General features: G+C 47.4%; 1 pseudogene; it reads right to left on the reverse strand.

Annotated features, from left to right (window-relative positions):
- Positions 1–7,335: 7,335 nt before the first annotated feature.
- LOC112204719 (small nucleolar RNA U3) lies at positions 7,336–7,525 on the reverse strand (annotated as a pseudogene).
- Positions 7,526–16,107: the final 8,582 nt, after the last annotated feature.

The following is a 16,107-nucleotide window of genomic DNA, read 5'->3' on the forward strand; positions in this document are numbered from 1 at the left end:
CTAGCGACAGAGCGAGACTACGTCTCAAAGAAAAAAAAAAAAAAAAAAAAAGGTACACTGAGTACTCCGGAGACCGCCTAAAGGGGTCTCAGAGCGGGGCGTTAGGAGGGATTTGTCAGGTTGAAGTTGCTCAGGTGATAAATTCCGTGGTGTGAGAAGCCCCCAAACCTCAGAATGTAACTCAGACCCAGGTCGAGGGCAAGATTTTCAGTCACAGAGCACCTGAACACACAGATTTGGTGGCTAATGGCTAAGCCAGGGACAGATTTTCTTTCTTTTCTTTTCTTTCTTTTTTTTTTTTTTTTTTTTTTTGATGCTTTGTAGGGCTAATAACTGTAACCATTTTATTTTGGTGGATCTTCTTCATGAAGAGATGATGTCAAGGCACTCATCACAGGTTAAGCTGAACATTGTTACTATTGTTATTATTTCCAGACTGGGTATCGCCCTGTCATTCAGGCGGGAGTGCAGTGGTACAATCACGGCTCACTGCAGCCTCGACCTCCTGGGCTCAAGCGATCCTCCTGCCTCAACCTCCTGAGTAGCACCACCACTCTCGGCTAAATTTTGTATTTTTTGTAGAGGCGGGGTTTCGCTGTGTTGCCCGGGCTGGTCGGGAACTCCTGGACTCAAGCCATCCGCCCACCTACGCCTCCCAGAGTGTTGGGATTACTGGATTGAGCCACGCATCTGGCTGAACGTTATTTTTTAAATCACCAGAGAAAGTAAAGGAGTGCTCAAAATAGTGTCAGATGATGAGTGGGATGATTGTGATGAAGGAAGGAGTTTGTTAAAAAGCTAGTTCCAAGAAAGAGAATGGAAAGAGTAAAGCAGGAGCTGTCAGAATAGGTAAAAATGTCCAAAGAGAAAACTGCATAATTTGAGGCAAAATTACAGAAAATAGTTCCTGCAAAAATCAGATAGGTATTCAGCATCATAGGAAAGGGGCTAAAATCAGATAGGTAGGTATTCTTAAGAAGTTGTGGCCGGCCGGGCGCGGTGGCTCGCGCCTGTAATCCCAAGACTTTGGGAGGCCGAGGTGGGTGGATCACCTGAGGTTAGGCGTTTGAGACCAGCCTGGGCAACATGGCGAAACCCTGTCTCTACTAAAAATACAAAAAAAATTAGCCGGGCGTGTTGGCGCGTGCCTGTAGTCCCATCTACTCTGGAGGCTGAGGCAGGAGAATCGCTTGAATCCAGGAGGCGGTGGTTGCAGTGAGCCGAGATTGCACCATTGCCCTCCAGCCTGGGTAACGAGCGAAACTCTGTCTCAAAAAAAAAAAAAAAAAAAAAGTCATACAGTGACTGCATCACAGCTCATGCTGTAGAAAGATGTTTCTGGAGAGAAAAATTCAAGTAGCCAATTTAAATCAAATATTAGGAAAATTAAACCAAAAGGGCTCACGCCTGTAATCCTAGCACTTTGGGAAGTCGAGTCAGGCGGATTACCTGAGGTCAGGAGTTCAAGACCATCCTGGCCAACATGGTGAAACCCTGTCTCTACTAAAAATACAAAAATTAGCCGGGCGTGGTGGCACATGCCTGTAATCTCAGCTACTCGGGAGGGTGAGGCAGGAGAATTGCTTGAGCCCGGGAGATGGAGGTTGCAGTGAGCCAAGATTTTCCCACTGCACTCCAGCCTGGCCAACAGAGCAAGACTCTGTCTCAAAAAAAAAAAAGAAAGAAAATTAAACCAAAAGACTAGTAATGCTTCAGAACTTAGGGACTGTTAAACCAGCTGCAAGAAGATATATTCATGCAATCTTTGTATTAAGAGTCTCTCTGGCTGGGTGCGGTGGCTCAGACCTGTAATCCCAGCACTTTGGGAGGCCAAGGCCAGTGGATTGCTTGAGCCCTGGAGTTCAAGACCAGCCTGGGGAACATAGTGAGACCCAGTCTGTATTTTAAAAGTTAAAAAAAAAAAAAAGCCTCTAAGCTAAGTGGACCTTTGATCCCCTCACTCAAATTTGATAGTTCTCCATTATTCATAAATGAGGTAATAGTTGTTGGAGACGGTCTTCTCTGAATGCAAGACTAGTACTTTGGCCTGATTATAGAACTTCCTGCTGTCCTAAGGAGTCATCCCAGGTGTCCACTCTATCTTTTTCAGCATTGAGTACCAGCACAGTCACATGTAGGCTTTATCCCACAGTGAAGACTTGGCATCACTCAGAATGATGCCACAGGTCCTAGGCCTTTTCCACACTGGGCTCACTTCACCAACTCGCAAATGCTCATCCACACCTGGTCCACCTGGACTACCTCCTTATCTGTAGCCCTTTCACCTCTGTGTCCATAGAAATGTCTTACCTAAGCTCTGAAATCTAAACATTCAGAGAGCACCTTGATGCTTGAAAGCATCTACACAGAGATGAACCTTTAAGATCTATGGTTTAAAACAATTGAATTCCAAGATGCTGCCCCTTACAGACTGACCTGCCTGATTATTTCCTGTTGTTTATGTACATTGATTATTATCAAAAACTTAATACTTTATTTTTTTTGAGACGGAGTCTCGCTCTGTCGCCCAGGCTGGAGTGCAGTGGTGCGATCTCAGCTCACTGCAAGCTCCTCCTCCCGGGTTCACGCCATGCTCCTGCCTCAGCCTCCCGAGTAGCTGGGACTACAGGCGCCCACCACGGCGCCCGGCAAATTTTTTTTTATTTTTAGCAGAGACGGGGTTTTTTTTTTTTTTTTTTAGCAGAGACGGGGTTTCACCGTGTTAGCCAGGATGGTGTCAATCTCCTGACCTCGTGATCCGCCCGCCTCGGCCTCCCAAAGTGCTGGGATTACAGGCGTGAGCCACCGCGCCCAGCCAAAAACTTAATAGTTTTTAATAAATATTGTCAGGTTTTTTTTTTTTTTTTTTTGAGACGGAGTTTTGCTCTTGTCGCCCAGGCTGGAATGCAATGGCACGATCTTGGCTCACCGCACCCTCCACCTCCCAGGTTCAAGCGATTCTCCTGCCTCAGCCTCCCGAGTAGCTGGGATTAGAGGTGCCCACCACCAGGCCCGGCTAATTTTTGTATTTTTAGTAGACACAGGGTTTCGCCTTGTTGGCCAGGCTAGCCTCGAACTCCTGACCTCATGATCCACCCGCCTCGGCCTCTCAAAGTGCTGGGATTACAGGCGTGAGCCACCGCGCCTGGCCAATATTGTCAGTTTTAAAAAATAAGTTCCCCTCTAGACACTACTCATCCATACAATTGGTTACAGGTTTGGAGCGTTACAGAGGTTTTTAAATCTTCTACTCAGTAGTTCTTGAAAAATCACCTTACCTATTAAGCTGAGATTCCCCCTTCCCGCAAGACAGTGCCATTAAGTAGGCAGGGATCACCAAGGTTCAGAGATGTCTATTGCTCAAAAATCATAGTATCTGTTAAATAGCAATAACCGTAGCTAACACATACTGCATTCTCACTATGCTTTGCGCTATTCTACTTAATCCCACTGAAACCTCGTAACAACCCCGCAGTAGATACTACCACCATTTGGCGGAAAGAAACTGAGTCACCCAGCTTCTAGATGGCTGAGCTGGAAGTTGTATGGAGGCTGGAGGCCCCATCTGATTCCAGGGTCCGTTCTCAACTACTGCAATCTAGATCCTAGTGAGAAATGGGCTTTTCAGGCTGTCTCCTCCCTTTCCCATCTGAGAGGAGAATGAAGGAAGTGAGAAAGCCAACTGACCTGTCTAGTCAGTATAGGCCCTGTCTAAATGTCACTTTTCTCCTTGAAGCGAGGTGCTCTAGGAGGCAGAGATAACCCAGGTGGGAAGAGGCACATTCGGCAGTCACAGCCTTGTCTGGTTAATTTTCATGACCAATATAGAAAAGTGCAACTTTGAGGCCGGGCACGGTGGCTCACGCCTGTAATCCCAGCACTTTGGGAGGCCGAGGCCGGCGGATCACGAGGTCAGGAGATTGAGACCATCCTGGCTAACAAGGTGAAACCGTGTCTCTACTAAAAATACAAAAAATTAGCCAGGTGAGGTGGCGGGTGCCTGTAGTCCCAGCTACTCGGGAGGCTGAGGCAGGAGCATGGCGTGAACCCGGGAGGCGGAACTTGCAGTGAGCCGAGATGGCGCCACTGCACTCCAGCCTGGGCGACAGCGAGACTCCGTCTCAAAAAAAAAAAAAAAAGAAAGAAAGAAAAGTGCAACTTTGAAGCTGCTCTGATACTCACTGAAGTGAGCTACCACCAGGAAGGCTGGATCCCTAGGTTATTTGCAATTCTTTCAGAGAACTTGACAGTTCTTTCAAATAGCACTTTTTACTGTGTATTAAATAGTGAAAGAAGGATTATGGGATACCTGAGCTTGCTGGTTACTTGCTTGAATTGGTTTCTTTGCCCAATAAAGGACCACAGCTTGATTAGGTGGTAGTGGCCAGTGTTGGTAGAGTGGCTGCCCTTACTTTGCCCATTTCCCCAGCAGGCCAAGCAAGCAACTGAGGGACTCACTTGGATGTTAGTAAGCTAAGTTCTAGCTCTTTCTTCACCCTTTTATTTTATTTTTTTGAGGCGGAGTCTCACCCTGTCGCCCAGGCTAGAGTGCAGTGGCACGATCTGGGCTCACTGCAAACTCTGCCTGCCAGGTTCAAGCAATTTTCGGATAATTTTTGTATTTTTATTTATTTACTTTTATTTTATTTATTTATTTTTGAGACGGAGTTTCCCTCTTCTACCCCAGGCTGGAGTACTATGGTGTGATCTCGGCTCACTGCAACCTCCTCCTCCTGGGTTCAAGCGATTCTTTTGCCTCAGCCTCCTGAGCAGCTGAGATCACAGGCACCCACCACCATGCCCAGCTAAAGTTTTTTTTTTTTTTTTGGTATTTTTAATAGAGATGGGGTTTCGCCATGTTGGCCAGGGTTGTTTCGAACTCCTGACCTCAGGTGATCCACCTGCCTCGGCCTCCAAAGCGCTGGGATTACAGGCGTGAGCTACTGCGCCCAGCCAATTTTTGTATTTTTAGTAGGGACAGGTTTTCACCATGTTGGCCATACTGGTCTGGAACTCCCGACCTCAAGTGATCTGCCTGCCTTGGCCTCCCAAAGTGCTGGGATTATAGGCAGGCATGAGCCACCACACCTGGCCAGCTCTTTTTTCATTCTAAGTCATCATCTTTTAGTCTGATCATGAGTTTTCCTACCAAAAACTGTGTACAGTTAGATGCCTTCAGCTCTATGGAGCCTCAGAAGAGTCAGAAAACTTCATTTGGATCAAAATGTGCAAGGGACAGGACAGCATGCACCTTCTCTTTCTCTCTGCCTTTCTTTTTCTCTTATTAACTTACATTTTAAAAAAAATTATGGAATACTTGAAACATACAGAAAATTATAGATATATAACAAATTTAACAGACATTTTGCTCTTTTATTGTTTTTGGACAAAAGATAACAGATAGGCCAGGTGTGGTGGCTCACACCTGTAATCCCAGCACTTTGGGAGGCCGAGGCGGGCAGATCACAAGGTCAGGAGTTCGAGAACAGCCTGGCCAACATGGTGAAACCCCATCTCTACAAAAAATAGAAAAATTAGCCAGATGTGGTGGCATGTGCCTGTGCCTGTAATCCTAGCTTTCGGGAGACTGAGGGAGAAGAATCACTTGAACCGGGGAAGTGGAGGTTGCAGTGAGATTGTACTCCAGCCTGGGCAACAGAGCAAGACTGTCTCAAAAAAAAAAAAAAAAAAAAAAGATTATAGATAAACCAGTGCTCTGAGGTGCTTTTCGACTCTTTAAAAAGCATTACTGGGCCAGGCGCGGTGGCTCATGCCTGTAATCTCAGTGCTTTTGCAGGCTGAGGTGGGCGGATCACCTGAGGTCAGAAGTTCGAGATAAGCCTGAACAACACGGAGAAACCATGTCTGTACTAAAAATACAGAATTAGGCGGGCGTGGTAGCACATGCCTGTAATCCCAGCTACTTGAGAGGCTGAGACAGGAGAATCACTTGAACCTGGGAGGTGGAGGTTGTGCTGAGTGGAGATCACACCACTGCCCTCCAGCCTGGGAAACAAGAGCGAAACTCCATCTCAAAAAAAAAAAAAAAAAAAAAAAAATTGCCAGGCGCGGTAGCTCACGCCTGTAATCCCAACACTTTGGGAGGCCAAGGCGGGCGGATCACCAGAGATCGGGAGTTCGAGACCAGCCTGACCAACATGGAGAAACCCCGTCTCTACTAAAAATACAAAATTAACCAGGCATGGTGGCACATGCCTGTGATCCCAGCTACTAGGGAGGCTGAGGCAGGAGAATCGCTTGAACCCAGGAGGCGCAGGTTGCGGTGAGCCGAGATCGTGCCATTGCACTCCAGCCTGGGCAAGAAGAGTGAAACTCTCAAACAAAAAAAAAAGCATTACTGGCCAGGCGTCGCAGCGGCTCATGCCTGTAATCCCAACACTTTGGGAGGCCGAGGCTGGCGGATCACAAGGACAGGTGTTGGAGACCAGCCTGACCAACATGGTGAAACCTGTCTCTACTAAAAATAGAAAAATTAGCTGGGCGTGGTGGTGGACGCCTGTAATCCCAGCTACTCGGGAGGCTGAGGCAGGAGAATCGCTTGAACCCGGGAGGCGGAGTTTGCAGTGAGCCACTGCACACTCCAGCCTGGGCAACAAGAGCGAGACTCAGTCTCAGAAAAAATAAATAAATAAATAAAATAAAAAGCAGGCCGGGTGCGATGGTTCACACCTATAACACCAGCACTTTGGGAGGCCGAGGTGGGCGGATCACGAGGTCAGGAATTCGCCACCAGCCTGGCCAACATGGTGAAAACCCGTCTCTACTCTAAATACAAAAATTAGTGGCTGGGGGCAGTGGCTCACGCCTGTAATCCCAGCACTTTGAGAGGCTGAGGCGGGAGGATCACGAGATCAGGAGATCGAGACCATCCTGGCTAACACGGTGAAACCCCGTCTCTACTAAAAATACAAAAAAAAAAAAAAAAAAAAATTAGCCGGGCGCAGTGGCAGGCGCCTGTAGTCCCAGCTACTCAGGAGGCTGAGGCAGGAGAATGGCGTGAACCCGGGAGGCGGAGCTTGCGGTGAGCCAAGATCGCACCACTGCTCTCCAGCCTGGGTGACAGAGCGAGACTCCGTCTCAAAAAAAAAAAAAAAAAAAAAAAATTAGGCGTGGTGGTGCGCGTCTGTAATCCCAGCTACTCCAGAGGTTGAGGCAGGAGAATCGCTTAAACCCGGGAGGCGGAGGTCACAGTGAGCCGAGATCATGCCACTGCACTCCAGCCTGGGCGACAGAGCAAGATTCTGTCTCGAATAATAAATAAATAAAAATTAAAAAGCATTACTGTAAATATATTTTTTTACTTTGGTAACTCAAACCATTCAGCCTGTGTCCTCTCCCTCTCATTCCCCCACGGAGGAGAAGAAACCTGAATGGCGAAAGCAACACCAAGCGCCGGCTTCACACTCAGGAGAAAACTGCACCTCCTGTCGTTTCCGGGGGCTCTACACTTTCACAGAAAGTACTCTAGTAGCAGACTATAGAAATGATCCCTGAAAGCCGCCTAATTTTTGAATGATAAAATATTTCTAAATTGGTCAGGCACAGTGGCTCATGCCTGTAATCCCAGCACTTTGGGAGGCTGAGGAGGGTGAATCACCTAAGGTCAGGAGTTCGAGACCAGCCTGGCCAACATGACGAAACCCCTTCTCTACTAAAAATACAGGCCGGGTGCGGTGGCTCACGCCTGTAATCCCAGCACTATGGGAGGCTTGAGGCAGGTGGATCACCTGAGGTTAGGAGATCAAGACCAGCCTGGTCAACATAGTGAAACCCCGTGTCTACTAAAAATAGAAAAATCAGCTGGGCGTGGTGGCACACATCTGTAATCCCACCTACTCGGGAGGCTGAGGCAGAAGAATTGCTTGAACCCAGAAGGTGGAGGTTGCAGTGAGCCGAGATGGCTCTACTGCACTCCAGCCTGAGCCACAGAGCGAGACTCCTTCTCAAAAACAAAAAACAAAACAAAAAAAAACCTGAAGATAACTTTATATAGTCAGTGGGGAGTATTGAAGTTTCAGGATCAGAGATTTAATAAAATTTGTGGCCCTTTAGGTAAATATCTTTAAAGAATATTGTTTCAGGCAATGTAGTTTGTGTGTGGGTGTGTGCTGTCTTGACTTAGATTTTAGGCTCTGGCTAAAAGCCAGTTAGTTCCTCTTCTTGAGCTGCCGATTATGTCTGCACCCCCAACCACCTCTGTTACCAGGCTCAAACACTCGGGACCATTATACACCGTAATCACTCCAGGGCCAGTTGCCAGACAACTAGGGCCAGCCCCATGCCCCTGAGCCCCCGGAAATTACTCAAATTAGCCAATCCCAAACCTGTTGGCCTTGCCTAACCCTTCTCTTCCTGCAAAAACCACAACAAAGGCTCTTCTGCAGTTCCCCCCTCACTCCCTCTGCCTAGTGACCCCTTCTGCTCCTGCTGAATGGCCTTGTGTGAAGCCCCAGGGAAATGAGAGTACAAAAGTAAAACTTGGGCCAATGTGGTGGCTCACGCTTGTAATCCCAGCACTTTGGGAGGCAGAAGCAGGCAAATCACTTGAGGCCAAGAGTTCAAGACCAGTCTGGCCAACATGGTGAAACCCTGGCTCTACTAAAAATACAAAAATTAGCTGGGCATAGCAGCGCGCATGCCTGTAGTCCCAGGTACTCGGGAGGCTGAGGAGGGAGAACTGCTTGAAACCGGGAGGTGGAGGAGCAACCTCCTCTGGGAGGCTGGAGCGCCACTACTCTCCAGCCTGGGTGACGGAGTAAAAGACTGTCTCAAACAAAAAACAAAAACAAAAACTGTAAAACTGGTTTGTAACTCCTGTGCTGCATCTAACCTCACCATACCTCACCCAAGGTAAACTGTTTTGTTTGTGTTTTTGTGTTTGAGACAGAGTCTGGCTCTGTTACCCAGGCTGAGTGCAGTGGCTCGATCTTGGCTCACTGCAGCCTCCACCTCCTAGATTCAAGCAATTCTCCCGCCTCAATCTCCCAAGTAGCTAGGATTACAAGCATGTGCCACCAAGCCCAACTAATCCTTGTATTGTTAGTAAAGATGGGGTTCCACCATTGGTTGGCCAGGCTGGTCTCAAACTCCTGACCTGAAGTGATCCACCTGCCTCGGACCCCCAAAGTGCTGGGATTACAGGCATGAGCCACCGTGCCTGGCCAAATCTGAGCTTTTTATAAAATCTTCATCATAGTGGTTCTTAATAATGTTGACTTTGAAGTTTTCTTCCCTCCTACAACAGAGAGTGGGGAAAAAAGATAGTTCATAAAGATCAGTTGATCTTTTTAAAATAATTTTTTTTTTAAGACGGAGTCTTGCTTTGTTGCCCAGGCTGGAGTGCAGTGGCACGATCTCAGCTCACTGCAAGCTCCGCCTCCAGGGTTCACGCCATTCTCCTGCCTCAGCCTCCCGAGTGCCTGGGATTACAGGCGCCCACCACCACGCTCGGCTAATTTTTTGTATTTTTAGTAGAGACGGGGTTTCACCGTGTTGGCCAGGATAGTCTTGATCTCCTGACTTCGTGATCCGCCCACCTCAGCCTCCCAAAGTGCTGGGATTACAGGCGTGAGCCACTGCACCTGGCCTAAAATAATTTTTAATTGACAAATAATTGTACATATTCATGGGGTACATAGTGATGTTTTGATACATATAACGTATAGTGATCAGGATAATTAACATCCATCATCTCAAATATTTATCATTTCTTCCTGTTGGGAACATTCAATATTTTTCTCCTAACTATTTGAAACTATTATGGTGAACCAAAGTCATCCTATGGCATTGAAAACCAGATAGCTGTACTGATGCATATCCTTTAGCAAATCTCTCCTTATCCTTCCTTTCCCCCTACCATTCCCTTTTTAATTTTTTTTTTTTTTTTTTTTTTTTTTTTTTTTTTTTTTACTTTTTGGAGACAGGGTCTCACTTTTTCGCCCGGGCTGGAGTGCAATGGCGCGCAGTCTGGGCTCACTACAACCTCTGCCTCCTGAGCTCAAGCGATCCTCTCATCTCTGCCTCCAGAGTAGCTGGGACCACAGGCTCTCGCCAGCACGCCCCGCTAATATTTGTATTTTTCTTTTTATAGAGACGCGTCTCGCTATGTTGCCCAGGCTGATCTTGAACTCCTGGGCTTCAAGCAATCCGTCTGTCTCCGTTTTCCAAAGTGCTGGGATTACAGGAGTGTGCTACCGCGCCCAGCCTTGTTTTTTTAAATTATTTTTTGTTGAAGGGTCTTGCTGTATAGCCCAGGATGGAGTGCAGTGGTGCGATCCCGGCTCACTGCAGCCTCGACCTCCCGGGCTCAAGCGATCTCTCCGTCCTCAGCCTCCCAAGTAGCTGGGACCACAGGCGCTTGCCACCACCGTGCCCAGTTCCTTCCCAGTTTAACTGTGGTTAAAACTGGTGTGTGAAGGCAATGAGAGAGACCCGCGAAAAATGAGAAACAAGGGATAGGGCTGACGTCTTTTGCGGACAAAGAAAAAGAAACCAAAGTTTCCTCAGAAAACTTAAGTTGCCTCACAGCCGCCTGGTATCAGGAAACACTGAGCCCGCCCAACGCGGGATCCTCCCGGGGCAGGCCGCCTGAGGCCCACCCGGAGCAGGCGGGGCGGCCGCAGGACCACGTGGCCCAAAGCGCCCTTCCAGCGCTGCCGGCGGCAGGGGGGGGCCGGGCGCGCCTGCTGCGCGGGGCGGGACGCGGACTCCCAGGCTCTGCGGAGAGCGGCTGCCACTCGCCTCTGTTTTTTTCTTGAGACCTAGTCTGGCTCTGTGGCTCAGGCTGGAGTGCAGTGGCGTGATCACCGCTCACTGCAGCCTCAGCCTCCTCTCGCCTCAGCCGCTCGGTAGCTGGGACCACCAGCGGGCGCCCCCACTCCCGGCTACATTTTTTGTATTTTTAGTAGAGACGTGGGTCTCGCCATGTTGGCTAGGCTGCTCCCGAACTCCGGGGCTCAAGCGATCCGCCCGCCTGGGCCTCCCAAAGTGCTGAGACTGCAGGCATGAGCCACCGCGCCCGGCCGAGAGCCTCTTTTGGCTCCTCCTTTCGCCTTTCCGGGGCCAGGCGTGTGCAGCTCTGTGGAGAAGGGTCCCCTCCCTCTGCGGGACGTCCTCGCTGCCGAGGTCAGAGGTGCGGAGAACATGAGACCCGAGGTGCGTTCCAGCATGTTCCTGCAGCCCTCCACTCCCGCGGTTGCGTAACGTCAGATCCCTGAAACACATCGCACATACACGTGACTGGTGGTGTTTCTCCCTTTGAACCCTGATAGAAGGAATTGTACCATGTACTCCATGCTTCAATAACTGGGTGCTTAGAGACAAGGCTGAGTTCTTACTGCCATCCTAACACCCGCAGCAGAGGTTAACCTACTATCGGACAAGTGGTCAACTTTTCTGCCTTCGGGAAGACTTGGGGCTGGGCTGAGAGAGATAATCTAGAACTTTTATAGTGATACCGTGTACATTTCCCTAGAATGATGGATTAGGGTATAGTGATTAAATATATAATGTATACTTTAATATACATTAAAAAGTTCTGGAAGGATGTACTTCAAAATGTTATCAGTGGTTTCTTCCATTTTTCCCGTTTGGAATATTGGAACAACCGACTATGTTATTTTAGCCCTTTCTCCTTCCTTCATTGCTTCTCCAAATTCAGGGGCCTCATTGGAGCAAACTTGTTTGCAGGTCATCTGGGCACCCTCTTGAAATAAATCGTCTCTCTTTGCTCTTACAGGTCTCAACTGCTTCTTACCAATGTTAATTCCAGTGACTACTATCAGAATATGATGAGCAATCCACTCATCAGAGAAGCTGTTTCTACACTCTCCTGAATGACCATTTTATAGATGCTGGGAAAAAATTGTATTAAAGACTATGAGTTAGCTGGGCTTGGTGGCTCATGCCTGTAATCCCAGCACTTTGTGAAGCCAAGGCGGGAGCATCGATTGAGCCTAGCAGTTCAAGACCAACCTTGGCGGCATAAGCGACACCCTGTCTCTACAAAAATTTTAAAATTAGCCAGGTGTGGTGGTGTGCACCTATAATCTTAGCTACTTGGGAAGCTGAGGTGGGAGGATTACTCAGCCTAGGAGGTTGAGGTTGCAGTGAGCTGGGATCACACCACTGCCCTTCAGCCTGGGTGACAGAGCAGGACCCCGTCTCTTAAAAAAAAAAAAAGTGGTGGACTTTGTTATCCTTATGCATATGACTCATCAATATATCTGTATTTCCATATAGAAAGAACACTTAGACCGGGCACAGTGACTCACGCCTGTAATCCCAGCACTTTGGGAGGCCAAGGCTGGCGGATCACTTGAGGCCAGGAGTTCAAGACCAGCCTGGCTAACATGGCAAAACCCTGTCTCTACTAAAAAATACAAAAATTAGCCTGGTATGGTGGCACACGCCTGTAATCCCTGCTACTCCGGAGGCTGAGGAATGAGAATAGTTTGAACTTGGGAGGTGGAGGTGGCAGTGAATCAAGATCGCTTCACTGCACTCCAGCCTGGGCGACAGAGTGAGACTCCATTTCAAGAAATAGATAACTAAATAAATAAAATAAAAGAGAACACTTAGAAAGGAACATGCTGTAGCAAACTAAAATTATAGATGTCAAAATTTTAATCTGTTATTTGTTACTGGAATATGTTCATTCTTGCACTTGGGACTAGAGTTAAGAGTATTTTAGAAATTGCAAACCAAATAATGAAGCTCCCATGTAGATCTGACTCAGAAAAACACAGAACACTGTGCGGAACACCATCCCTTTTCTCACCTTATACCCCTATTCTACCTCCTCCATCCCTGGAAACAAGGCAACAGTCCTCTTTTGTAGTTACACAGTACCTTGCTTTAGACATTCTAACTGCCTTCATCCTCTCAAAACTAGATAATTTAGGTAAGACTTAAGAAGTTTCAGACTGCTGGCCGGACACGGTGGCTCATGCCTGTAATCCCAGCACTTTGGGAGGCCAAGGTGGGCGGATCACCTGAGGTTGGGAGTTCAAGACCAGCCTGACCAACATGGAGAAACCCTGTCTCTACTGAAAATACAAAAATTAGCTGGGCGTAGGAAATGTATATATTTCCATAAAGTATTGAGTCTTCTGTTTAATCACATCAGTAGGAATCTAAAAGCAATTTTGGATTTTTTTTTTTTTTTTTTGAGATGGAGTCTTGTTCTGTCACCCAGGCTGGTGTGCTATGGTGCAATCTCGGCTCACTGCAACCTCTGCCTCCCGGGTTCAAGTGATTCTCCTGACTCAGCCTCGTGAGTAGCTGGGACTACAGGTGCGTGCCATCACGCCCAGCTAATTTTTGTATTTTCAGTAGGGATGGGGTTTCACCATGTTGGCCAGGATGGTCTTTATCTCTTGACCTCACGATCCGCCTGCCTTGGCCTCCCAAAGTGCTGGGATTACAGACATGAGCACCGCACCTGGCTAATTTTGGAATTTTCTACAAAAAAAAAGATTTTGTTTCTGCTGCCACAAATATTAATTATTCCTACTCAAAAGCCTGGCAGCTGTCTGCCCACTGCTGTGTAGAACATATTTATGTGATCACTACTTCACATGGTAACTCTGAGAGATGGGTGGTTTTATCTCTCGGAGGGACTTGTCCAATGTCATAGAAATACATTATACAGCCAGACTTCATTGTACAAGGCCCAAATATGCATGGATTTCACTTACCAGGGTTTTGTTAAGTAACATCAGTCTCCCAACAACAGGGTTCAAATATCAGTTACTACAGTATGTTAAGTATGAGCAATTACATAAAATATAAACTTCGTTGCCAGCTCGTCAGTGCACAAAGCACTGTGAATAACAAATGTACATGATCAGTGACAAGTTGCGTAATTTCTTTGAAAGTCTGTTATTTCGTTCACTCATGCACAGAAAGGCATGTGGTTGTGTTGCTTCTTGTCTCCCACCATACCGGGCCTCTTGGTAGGTTTTTACAAAGAAAACTAATTCTCAATATTTCTTTCTTTCTCTTTTCTTTTCTTTTTTAAATTGTTGTTGTTGGGGGATGGAGTCTCACTCTGTCACCCAGGCTGGAGTGCAATAGTGTAATCTCAGCTCACTGCAAACTCCGCCTCCCGGTTCCAAGTGATTCTCCTGGCTCAGCCTCCCAAGTAGCTGAGACTACAGGTGCCCACCACCACACCTGGCTAATTTTTGTATTTTTAGTAGAGACAGGGTTTCACCATGTTGACCAGGCTGGTCTCAAACTCCTGACCTCAGGTGATTTGCCCAACTTGGCCTCCCAAGGTGCTGGGATTGTAAGTGTGAGCCACTGCGCCTGGCCTCAATATTTCTAATGTATTAAATTACATAGTACCAGATAAATATTAGTTTTACTATTTTCATTTCCCTGTACATTTCAAACTGAAAGAGTTTTTAATGTTTTGGCAAAAAATTTTGAAAGTCACAGAACAATCATAATTTTTCTCATTGATCATTAAGATTGCTTTGCATGGTATCAGCTTGTATGTTCACTTTTACAGTCTTACACTACTTTGTACTTATGGTATGGTACTTATAGTACTTTTTACTGGGCAAAGCAAGGAGACACACACATGCATACACACATAGCAAATAAATCAGTCTGGCTTGAGAGGAAGATGGTTAGAATAGGACTCAGGCACAGTGGGTTTCTGTGCAGCTATTCACCATTTAGGCAACTTTTCCAAAGTTGCTTAGCTTAGCTTCCCTGGGATAAGTTTTCTGGACAGCAAAATAATGGGTCTTTTTTTTTTTTTTTTTGAGACAGAGTCTCGCTCTGTCGCCCAGGCTGGAGTGCAGTGGCACCATCTCGGCTCACTGCAAGCTCCGCCTCCTGGGTTCACACCATTCTCCTGCCTCAGCCTCCTGAGTAGCTGGGACTACAGGCGCCCACCACCACGCCCAGCTAATTTTTTGTATTTTTAGTAGAGACGAGGTTTCACCCTGTTAGCCAGGATGGTCTCAATCACCTGACCTCGAGATCTGCCCACCTCAGCCTCCCAAAGTGCTGGGATTACAGGCGTGAGCCACCGCGCCCAGCTATAATGGGTCTTAACTGGGACTCTTTCTCTTCTATCCCAGCCAGTCTCACTTCTGCCAGCCAGGCCTAACTTTCATCCCTTAAGAGAGAGAGGGCCACTTGATTCAATATACAACGAAGTAATGAATACTGAATCTATAAGTAAGTCTACCGATATCTGTAAAAGCAGTGAAAAGCAATTTGGTTTCCTAAAAATGTTAACTATAAATATTATTTCCTATCAGTTTGCTGATTTCCTATAAGTTGGCTGACTTAGCCACAAAGTTAGTTTTCATTCATCTTGACCACACCTGACAGGCCTGTTTCCATGGCTGGGATCCTCTCCCCATGGTTCTTTCTGGTGCTGAAATGCACTTGGGCAACCATGCCCTTAAATGTGCCTTTATGGGTTAGATGTGGTGGCTCATGTCTGTAATTCCAGCACTTTGGGAGGCTAAAGCAGGAGAATTACTTGAGGTCAGCTGGAGACCAGCCTGGGCAACATAGTGAGACCCCCCTCCCCCTCAATCTCTTTAAAAAAATGTTTTTGGCCGGACACGGTGACTCATGCCTATAATCCCAGCACTTTGGGAGGCCGAGGCAGATGGATCACCTGAGGTTGGGAGTTTGAGACCAGCCTGGCCAACATGGAAAAACCCCCGACTCTACTAAAAATACAAGATTAGCCAGGCGTGGTGGCGCTTGCCTGTAATCCCAGCTACTCAGGAGGCTGAGGCAGGGGAATCGCTTGAACCCAGGAGACAGAGGTTGCAGTGAGCCGAGATGGCGCCATTGCACTCCAGCATGGGCAACCTGAGTGAGACCCTGCCTCAAAAAAAAAAAAAACAAAAAAAAAACGGCTGGGCACGGTGGCTTACGCCTGTAATCTCACCACTTTGGGAGGCCAAGGCGGGTGGATCACCTGAGGTCAGGAGTTCAAGACCAGCCTGGCCAACATGGTGAAACTCTGTCTCTACTAAAAATACAAAAATTAGCCGGGTGTGGTGGCGGGCGCCTGTAATCTCAGCTACTTGGGAGGCTGAGGCAAAAGAA

The sequence above is a fragment of the Pan troglodytes genome, chromosome 8 (genome assembly GCF_028858775.2).
Source record: "Pan troglodytes isolate AG18354 chromosome 8, NHGRI_mPanTro3-v2.0_pri, whole genome shotgun sequence".
Taxonomy (NCBI): Eukaryota; Metazoa; Chordata; class Mammalia; order Primates; family Hominidae; genus Pan; species Pan troglodytes.